The following is a 10,230-nucleotide window of genomic DNA, read 5'->3' as shown; positions in this document are numbered from 1 at the left end:
ACGCATGCTTGCCTCTAAAACTGTAGAAACTAAAGACAAGGAAGAGGCAGGCAAGGGAGGTTAGTTTGGGAAGAGGTGGGTTTTTTTAAGGCTAGACTTGAAAGAGTAGAGTGTGGAGACTTGACGAAGCGAAAGCGGAAGTTCATTCCAATTGCAAGGTCCAGAGACAGAGAAAGAACGGCGGCCAACAGTCGAGTGTTTGAATCTGGGTAAGTGTACAGGGTCAATCAGGCAGGTTCCCGGCGAAACACATGTCTCCAGGCAGCAGAACTAAGTGACAAAAGTTCTCTTTCAATATTTGGCGAGCCCAGATACACAGTGTCTTGGTTATAGGCTAACAAAAATGTTCTTTTGTTTCCCCGATTCTCGAAACACGTAGTCCTTGACATTGTCTCAGTGCTGAAAACAGTCCTGTAGTTTTCAGTGTCGCGAAACACGGCGTGTCACGTCCTAGATATAGGCAGAGAGAAGGCTTTCAAATTGTTTCCATATCCTGCAGGAGTCATGGCTTCTAGAGTCTATAAGTGTGCTCTCCCTTAGGTCCTCTGGAGGGAGGTGGGTAGGAGGGGGGAGGAGGGAAGATGCATGACTATGAAAGAAGCTTTCGGATCCGCGGGAGGGAATTTGTGAACATTGTCGATACCATGATATTTGTATTTGTATTTTTTTTAATTTTTTTTTATTTTTATCACAAATGATTTCTCTGTGTGAAATTCAGGCTGCTTTACCCAGGGAGAGCGCGTCGTAACACCACAGCTCCACCCCCCCCCCCCCCCCCCCCCCCCCCCCCCCCCCCCCCCCCCCGAACCCCCCTTACCCCCGCTCCTTTTTGACTCACTTGTGTAAACAAAGTGAGTCTATGTTTTAACCCGGTGTTCGGTTGTCTGTGTGTGTGTGTGTGTGTGTGTGTGTGTGAAGCCTAATTATATGCAAACTGCATTTACTGTTATATTTTTATTTTTTGTATTCTCTAAACTTGGCACTTTGATCTGATATTCTGACCCAACAACAAGAGCAGTAATTATTATCATTTTTTGTTCAAACAGAAACTTCTTTTGCTAAGCATGGAAGTTTTATTTATTTTGCAAACGTTTTGGTGGAGATAGTAAAAAAAAGGGAAATTACTCTGTGATTAATGCTAGGGGAGGTAATTTGCTTTAAACTGATCTTTCTCATATTAAACATTACATTTTGGAATTATACTCAGTACATAAAAAGCTTGGATTTTTTTTTATAAAGTGTATCACAAGTGAGTCTTGAAGGCCTTGCCTCTCTTGTTTTTTTTTTTTGTTTTTTTTTTTTTTTTTTTCCTGTGTGCAGGTTTATTTGTTTTTCCTATGGAAGTGGATTTTTTTTTTTTTTTTTTTTACAGAATTTTTTGCCAGGAACAACCCTTTTGTTGCTGTGGGTTCTTTTACGTGCGCTAAGGGCATGCTGCACACGGAACCTCGGTTTATCGTCACATCCGAATGCTGTCCACCAAGATTTTCGATCGATGTCTTTCCTTTTACTTTTGTGTCTTACTTTCCCTTAGTGTGCTAATAGTTTTGATTAAGTGTGAACGTATTTATACTTATTTTGTTACTTTGTCAAGTCTTCTTTTACTAATTTATTAATTCGCTCTCGCTCTCTCTCGATCAGTGTGTGTGTGTGTGTGTGTGTCAGTGTGTGTGTGTGTTTCTTACGCACCCATTCTTATCTACGAAATGGAAGTATCTTTTTGTACGATGAAAGAAACATATAACGGTACTATCGGCCGAAGTAGAGGAGGTACTTGTATGTTGTTGTTGCTTTTGAGCTTTACTGTTGAGTATAAGATAACGTCTCTTCAACTATTCTTGAATATATTCAAAGTCTAAATCCGGCCCAGTGCCACAATATACACGGAAGCTAGAGTACAAGATTTTGCTGTCCTACCATACATCGTAAAACGTTTCATTTATATGCATTTAAAAAAAAAAAAAAAAAAAAAAAAAAAAAAAATCTTGGAAAGGTCCCTTACATACGCGTAACTCAGTCTCATCTTCATCCATAGTGAGGCACATAGATACGGAGTACATTTGCTCTGTTAGAAACCCCAGCATCTTTGTTCAATGTTTGTCTTATTTATTGATTTATTATTATTATTATTATTATTATTATTATTATTACTACTACTACTACTACTATCTTTTTTTATATTATAATTATTATTTATTTATTTATGTAAGCTTATCTATTATTTATTCACCTTTCTTCTTTTTTTCTCAAGGCCTGACTAAGCGCGTTGGGTTACGCTGCTGGTCAGCAGGCATCTGCTTGGCAGATGTGGTGTAGCGTATATGGATTTGTCCGAACGCAATGACGCCTCCTTGAGCTACTGAAACTGAAACTGAAACTGTTCAATGGAAATCCTGTTTCCTTGTTGATTTTCATTGAAACCCAATATATTAATTTTGTCACTAATAGAAACCCTTATGTCCTTTGCTCTAATAGAAACCCAGTATCCTCAGTCGTTGCTGTATTACACACCCATTATCTTTGCTGTCGACAGTTGAATGAATGCTTTCAGTAGGCTTTCGGTTAAAATTGATATGAATATTGACAGATTACTTTGTAAAGCGTATCCAGTCAATATTGTTTTGTGTTAAAAGGCAGAGGTAAGACATTTTTTTGTTATTAATTTTGAATGTTTTAGATGAAAACGCGTGAGTATGGATTTGGATTTGTATGGCTCGATCAAAGTGGTCAAGACACACGTGGGTGCTTTTTATTCGTGCATTTTGTCCGGGCAGTGAAAGACATTTGATTGCAGAAGGCAGAACTGGGTTTTCCGTGTTCCAAAGTAGTGACAGAATTGATGTATATAAATTGATCAGTAACTTATGATAAGTCTTCCAAGGGATATGTCTGTTCATGATATGGTATAAGATGGGGCATGATGTGATAGTGAAATTTAGACGTGGCATTACAAAAAAAAAATCAAATGAGTGTTCATCACTATAGCTACAAGTCCAACATTTGTTGGATGAATGGTGCCAAACTTTCGCGATATGGTTTGTCCACTTTGTGGAGAATCAACCAAAGAAAAAAGAAACCCGATATCTGATTGGTTCGTATCCAGAACTGAAAGACATCAGTAATGCACACTCTATTCCACACACACACACACACACACACACTATCTATTCTACATAACCTTATGTTTTTAGCTAGTTTTGATGATGGAATGTTACCAAAACGATGGTTCTTTATCTAGATCAATGATAAACTCAGTCGAACTGAACTGCCTATTATGTAATGCATGCGCAATCATTTATATTGATTTACGACTTCCCTATTTTCATGTGTATACTCCCCCCCCCTCCCCCCTCCCAACTAAGGTGCTATGGCTTTGTGTGAATAAAACACTCTGCGTTTGAGTTTAAGTTTGACTCCGTGTGTGTGTCAGTGTGTGTGTGTGTGTGTGTGTGTGTGTGTGTGTGTGTGTTACTTACATAGCGCAAATTCTGCACATAAAATATATGATTTGTGTGTAAAGAAAACCTACGATTTATATTCAGTAGAATACCAAACATTTCATTTTTTTTCATTTATTTCATATGGTTGCTCATATATACAGCGCCTGTCAGTCGCTCGGTAGGAGAGAACAAGTTCTAAGCGCTTAACATGTCAAAATAACTTGATGAAGCTGATTGGTGTAGGGGAAGTAACTCATTCAAGCGAGCTGGTTGCAGTTCCGAATTTCAAGAGGGCGTTGAAAATGAATAGACAGGGAGAGCGCGCGTCGCTACACTGACAGCGCCGCTCTTTTTTTTTCTTTTTTTTTTTTTCTTTTTTGGCTGCAATTTGATTTCTTTTCCTATTGAAGTGGATTTTTCAAACAGAATTTTGCCACTCACGGCAGGGACAAACCTTTCGTTGCTATGGGTTCTTTTACATCAGTCGCGGATGTACACCGGGAACCTCGGTTTATCGTCACGGTTTCATCCGAATGACTAGCGCCAGTCCAGACCATGCACCACTCAAGGTCTAGTGGAGGGGCAGAACTTGAAATACTCAGCCAGTGGCGACTGTCGGTGTTATTCGAACGGCAGTGCGCTCACTGGATTCTCTCGCTTCCTAGGCGGACGCGTTACCTCTTGGCCATCACTCCACGTAATATAGCCATTAGTTTTAAAATTGCCTCTCTCTCTCTCTCTGTCTCTCGGCTCTCTCACTCTCTTCGGCTATAACACCATGCTTTAATTTTTATTTAGTATTGTGTAGTGTAGACCAAATCCAAGGTGGGGACTGGATATAAAAAAACCCAGAGTTTATAATTATATCTATTATCATCGGGAATTTTTTTTTCTTTTGTTGTCTCTCTCTCTCGTTCCTGAAGTGGATAAAGGGACACAACCTCTTCTTTCTGATTCAAACAATTGGGGAATGATTATTCCCCTTACTAAAGTCCGGCAAAGCATGTACACTATCTCCAGTGCCTGTGTCCAAAGCCATCTTTGGGTGTCTTCTCTCTCTTTCTGTCTCTCTCTGTGTTCCTCTCCCTCTCTCTCTCACGCACACACACACACACAGAGGAAAAACGAAAGGCTGAATACTAGACTACTACTACCACGACGACGACGACGTACCACTGTCCTACTCCTCCTACAACTAAGAGCTACTATAAGTATAAAATATACACACACGAGCGCGCTCTTACTGACACACTGTGACGGTACGCGCACTCGCACGTGTGTGTGTGTGTGTGTTATGTGTGTGTGCGTCTGTGTGGGCGCGGCGGGGTGGGTGTGTCTGTGTATCCGCTTATACCAGTGAGTGTCAGTGTGTGTACGTGTGTGTGTGTGTGTGTGTGTGTGTGTGAGTGTGTGTGTTCAGTTGAACTCGTGCTTTGGCTGCATCAGGCTCACCATAACTGAATGAAACATTTACCATTGGATGTGCATTGTTCATCCAAGTCGTTTCATGCATGTAATCATCTTAAGAAAACAGTATGTGGGGGTGGGGTTATAACGATGTTAAAAGAAAGAATGATATACACTGAATATTCCTCCTCCTGTCTTGATGTTTCATTTCTCTTTTCATTTTTCCATCATAAAAAAAAAAAAAGTTGTATTATGCTAACAACCACCCTTGAAAAAAACAAAGGGGGATTCAAAACTGTGTTCATGGAAAACATGATTGACTCACTTAGGGGTACCATTTGACTGTGTTGTACAAAAAAAGTTCCAATCTCACCCTTTCTGCCAAGTTTGGAAATTCAGATTGAGCGTCTGGTCAATCAAGATGAGATAAAAAAAACAAACAAAAAAAACCCATGGTTCTGCGTACAACAAGCACTGAAAATGGAACTCCTGGCAACATATGTTTTGTGAAAATTCTGGCAAAATTCTGTTGAAGAAAAACCCACTCTGATAGGTACACAACACACACACACACCCACACATATGCATGCTTATATCACAGATTGACAGAAGTTTACATTTGGGCCAACAGCAAAGTGAGAGCTGTATTATCAATGGTTTCTCCAGTCAATGGGAAACCATTTACAGCTTAGTCTTTTTGTGAAAGACTATGACTCTCAAACTAGGAGGCAAAATTGCACTGGCTCTTAGTGCTGCTGCAGCCTTGTGGGCTAGTTGGCCTTTGGGAACCATCCCAATGCCCACTGTCCTAAAACCCTCTTGGCCGAGAGAGTGGGGACATACTTGGGCAAGACACTCTCCACTATAATCAAATTCTAGCCCAGATACTTGGAACAGCAGTTGCCTCCTCTGCTGTTCTGATGGTCATAGTCGGACACGACTGTCATATATATATGCATGCACTTCATGCCAGACTACCATGTTGGGTTATGATGCTGGTCAGGCATCTGCCTTGCAGATGTGGTGTTGCAGATGATTTGTCTGGAAGCTTTGATGCCTCCTTGAGAAACAAGCTATTTTTCTACTCCATCAATGAACACTTTCCAAACTGGTTTGTATTTCGAATAGCATCTTTCTAAAAGACATGGTGATTTGTGTGTTCAGAATGCACTTTCAAAAAAAAAAAAAAAAAAAATCTTGAATAGTTCCTGTGCGGTTTCCAGCTTAATTAAACACTTCAGTTTTAGGACAGTACAGAGAGTGGGCTGTATGAGAAGTGTTTGAATTTTTAGACAAGCGCATAATACACAGTGATTGTTTAAAAAAAAATATGTACATGCAACATATTAAGTTGCAAGACTTTTCCCTAAAAAAAAAAAAGAAAAAAGAAAAAAGTTCAGTGCTTTGATGTAATGGTTAAATGACAAGATAATTCTATCAATTACACCGTCACATAATTTCTCATCCTTCCATTTTTTTTTTTTTTTCCCCCCCCCCCAACAGCTTGATCCGATCTATTCATCAACTTTCAAACGCTCAACACACTGAATAAAACAGGTTGTATGCTGGTAGCTCATCCTCTTTCTTTTCACATTTCTTTTCATACAACATTCATGCTTGCATTGTATGTACAGTCTGCAAATTGAACCTGCAATTTCCTTTAACTCTCTCCATACGAACGGCGAAAGAGACGACGTAAACAGCGTTTCACCCCAGTTACCATCATCAAAATATTACAAGCGGAAGATTCTTATACTGAAGAGGTGAATGTTGACAAAGAATACCACAATTCTGACGACGGAAGCTAAAGGTTGGGTCATTGAGACACCCACTGGACATCCGAGGGGTCTGTGTAGAGGAGAAGAGAGGACTGGCCGTACTGAGTGAGTTAAATTACTAACTCAATACACAGCCACACACGTCACTCCCCAAAAAACAAACTGATCCACCATGGGTGAAAAAGATTGTTCGTTTGGTTTTCTTTAATACTGAAAAAAAAAAAAAAAAAAATTTTTTTTCAAACATTCAGAAGAAACTACCACAGCCTGCATAATGTCACAAACCATTCAGTGGGGAAAATGATTGTTTTTTTTATTTTTTAAATAAATGCAAGTGTATGAATAAATTCATGATAACCTTGTGACTGGTAACCCAAGACTAGATTTAACATGACTTGCTATGATTGGGGGAAAAAAAGATTGAGATAGAAACCATATACAATATCACATTTTCTAGCAATTCTCAGAAGTATGAGAAGAAATCAAGAATATCATATATCTTTTTTTATACATATATATATATAACAGATTGTCAAATGCACATCTTGTCTGTCTGACCGGATGACTAGGCCATGGGATTTGGTGTTCATGATTCTGTTCTTGGACTTTTCTTTTTTTTTCTTTTTTGGGGTGGCAATTACAGAACACTTCTCACTTTTTTTTTTTTTTTTTTTTTTTAGTTTTGGCAATCACAGAATATTTGCTCCAAAGTTCTTTTCATGTTTGTTCCTCAATACATCACAACAACCCTCTCTTGTCCTTTCCTTTTTTGGGGGGGTGGGGGGGGGGTATAGGTTTGGGGGGGAGGGGGGGGGGAGAAAGAGACCCATCCTTTCCAGACCTGGAGGGAGAGATCACCCAGACTTGAACAGCAGGATAGCCACCTGCCCCAGGTAGAAGTAGATGAAGTGCTTGGTCTCGTGGGTCACGTAGCTGCCGAAGTTCCTGCCCACGATGCAGTGCCAGGTGGGGTTGTACTTCTTGTCGAACTCCTTCTTGATGAAGGCGGCAATGTCCTTCTCGATGTTGTACTTCTCCAGGGCCTGGGTGGCACAGTCCACAGCATCCTGCTGCATGTCCTCCGCCATGTCGGCATTCTTGATGACGGCCTTGCGTTCAGACATCTGGGAGACAAAGACGGTGGAATGGAGACGGACTTATTTTATGTTATCGTGTGTCACAGCTTTTAAGGCTTTACCTCAACCTTTTTGTCTGATCATTTGGACTTTTTTTTTTTTTTTTTTTTTTAAATATCGTGTATCATGGCTATGTATAGGCTTTATCAGAAGTGTCTAGGTTTATTGTTCCAATGTACATTTTATTTACCTGTGTGCTAGCTGAATCGGTAGTGTAAGCAGTATTGACTTGAAAGTTGTGCAGCTTGTGAATGGAGAGAGTTACCACTCTTTACTTTTTGTTAATCATAATGCTGCATATTTTTACTTTGGCACCTCTAACTGAGGTCCTCTGTATAGCATGCAACATGTGCCAGTAAAAGAAACCACAGCAACAAAAGAGTTGTTCATAGCAAAATTTACCACTTGAACAGTAAAACAGATATATTTCAAAACAGAACATAAAAAGGGGTGTGAGGTGTGGGATGGGCCCGGGCAACACAAATTCAAAACAGAGAAATGTATCATGACAAGAAAATTGTCAAATCCCACCAACTTTGAAAAAAAACAACAACAACAATATTTATTAAAGTCACGAGATTGTGAGGAGAGATGTGAACAAAACTGTTAAAATACAGCTTACTCAACCCAGTGCTTATAAAGTTCATTAATGTGTATGGACATGTTTCCTGAAAACCCTCTGCCACTCACCCCCCCCCCCCCCCCCCCACCCCCACCCCCCTCCTCTAACAGTCTATGGTGTTTATATATCTGAACCAGTAAAAACTTACATACAAATCTGCTAAATTATGAAATAAATAGTATTAATAAACAATGTTAATATTTTGCACTGAATAATTTAAAACAAGCGGTTAAAAAAATTGAAAGAAAAAAAACAACAAACAAACAAAACAAAAATCTATTATCACAACAACAACAACAACAAAAAAATTACATGCATTTAATGCATTACACTAACAAACTGATCCATTCCCATCCATACTTAACCATACCCAGTATCCTCATGCGCTCCGTCTCGCAATCCAATATTTAATCGGTTCAATCATAATCTTTCTCGGAGTCCGACTTCTGTACTGGAAGACGGTTTTCAATTTCATGTGCCTGTGGCAGTGCCGTTCCGCCCAGACAAAACACACGATGTTACCGGCACAACAGGTGGAGAAAATAAATGTCCATGAAAATGCAAATGACCCGTATTCACAGGCATTTCATTAGCATACTCACCCAGTGGGTTCCGTCCACAGTGCTTAAGGTTAATGTTCATCAAAGTAATTAAAAAGAAATTATATTCAATTGCTTATCAGGTCATGGCATATCTTCTTATCTCGCTGCTGCTTTTTGTTTTTAATATAAGTTTATCGCAATCAACAAGCGGCCCTGAAACACTGTGGCATAAAAAATAAAACGAACTGCCCATGCATACAAGCAAATTCTTACCTTGAATGATTCGGAGTTCTGACTAGGGGATCTGAGAAACCAACTTGGTCAGTGGTGTCGTCTGGGGAACAAATGCTGTCTGCTAGACGGGGTGTTCTCTTTTCTTGGTTTCCAGCCGTTTCAATGATTGGTCAGTTGAGACCCAGCCCCGTCTCAACCCAGAATGCATAGCGATTTCGCTCGCATTGTCAGTGGTTGCCAATGACGCCGATACATTATTATGTTGGGACTTAAGCCCTCGACAATAGTTTTCTTCGACAGTTACAGCGCTCGCACACAGCTGTTTGAGTGAACCACCGTGGTTTTCTCCATTCAAACGCTGTTGTTGTTTTCCAACAGTGTATATTGTTCTGTTCTGTATTAAGGCTTAGTTCACATGCATCAGTTCACATAGCTGGTTGCCAAGATATAATTGAGATACAAGAATACTTTATTATCACTGAAAGAGAACATTTTTGACACTTTTGCTGTTACAAAAAAAGGTGACATTCAAAAAAGCATATAGGTATATAGGCGCTGCATCCACAGATTGACAGAAAGTTTGATCTTGCTGCTACGTTAAAAAAAAAAAGAAAAAAAGAGAACATTTATTCATAGTGGTATATATAAAATATATATATCCTTAACACACTACAAGCGCATAGAACATGTGCCATACCCAGTGATATGGACTGTGAATACCCAGCTGAAAAAAATAACAAGCAAACAAAACTAAATCCGGGATCTGAATGTGAGCCGGTAAACAACTGAATTATACATAAGACTATGATAAAATACAAATTTAGTATAGATGAAAATTACAATTAGCAATTGAATTACCAATAAATATTAACATTTGAATTACCAATCACTCAGTGACATAGGAAGCGGATCAGTATGACATAGATTCAGTTGTGAAAACTGAGGAAATTCTAAACTTTGCACCCGGTCACATTGACGGATCAGCCTGTATCACTGATTTCCATCAGTGACAGAAAAAGAAAGAATGGTGATCGATATGAATGAATGGTAATTAAGGGACTTCACGTGGTC

The 10,230-nt window shown here is 39.4% G+C and overlaps 1 pseudogene across 1 annotated transcript; it reads right to left on the bottom strand.

The window, feature by feature from the left end:
- Nucleotides 1-6,804: 6,804 nt before the first annotated feature.
- Nucleotides 6,805-9,354, bottom strand: LOC143296361 (dynein light chain 2, cytoplasmic pseudogene; annotated as a pseudogene). The gene is made up of 2 exons (XR_013057132.1): nt 9,199-9,354; nt 6,805-7,749 (listed from the first exon to the last, which is right to left on the bottom strand). The product of XR_013057132.1 is annotated as a dynein light chain 2, cytoplasmic pseudogene (transcript).
- Nucleotides 9,355-10,230: the final 876 nt, after the last annotated feature.

This window comes from Babylonia areolata, chromosome 21 (genome assembly GCF_041734735.1).
Source record: "Babylonia areolata isolate BAREFJ2019XMU chromosome 21, ASM4173473v1, whole genome shotgun sequence".
Classification (NCBI taxonomy): domain Eukaryota; kingdom Metazoa; phylum Mollusca; class Gastropoda; order Neogastropoda; family Buccinidae; genus Babylonia; species Babylonia areolata.
The sequence above is the reverse complement of the archived record's forward strand: the minus strand, read 5'-3'. Positions and strand labels throughout refer to the sequence as shown.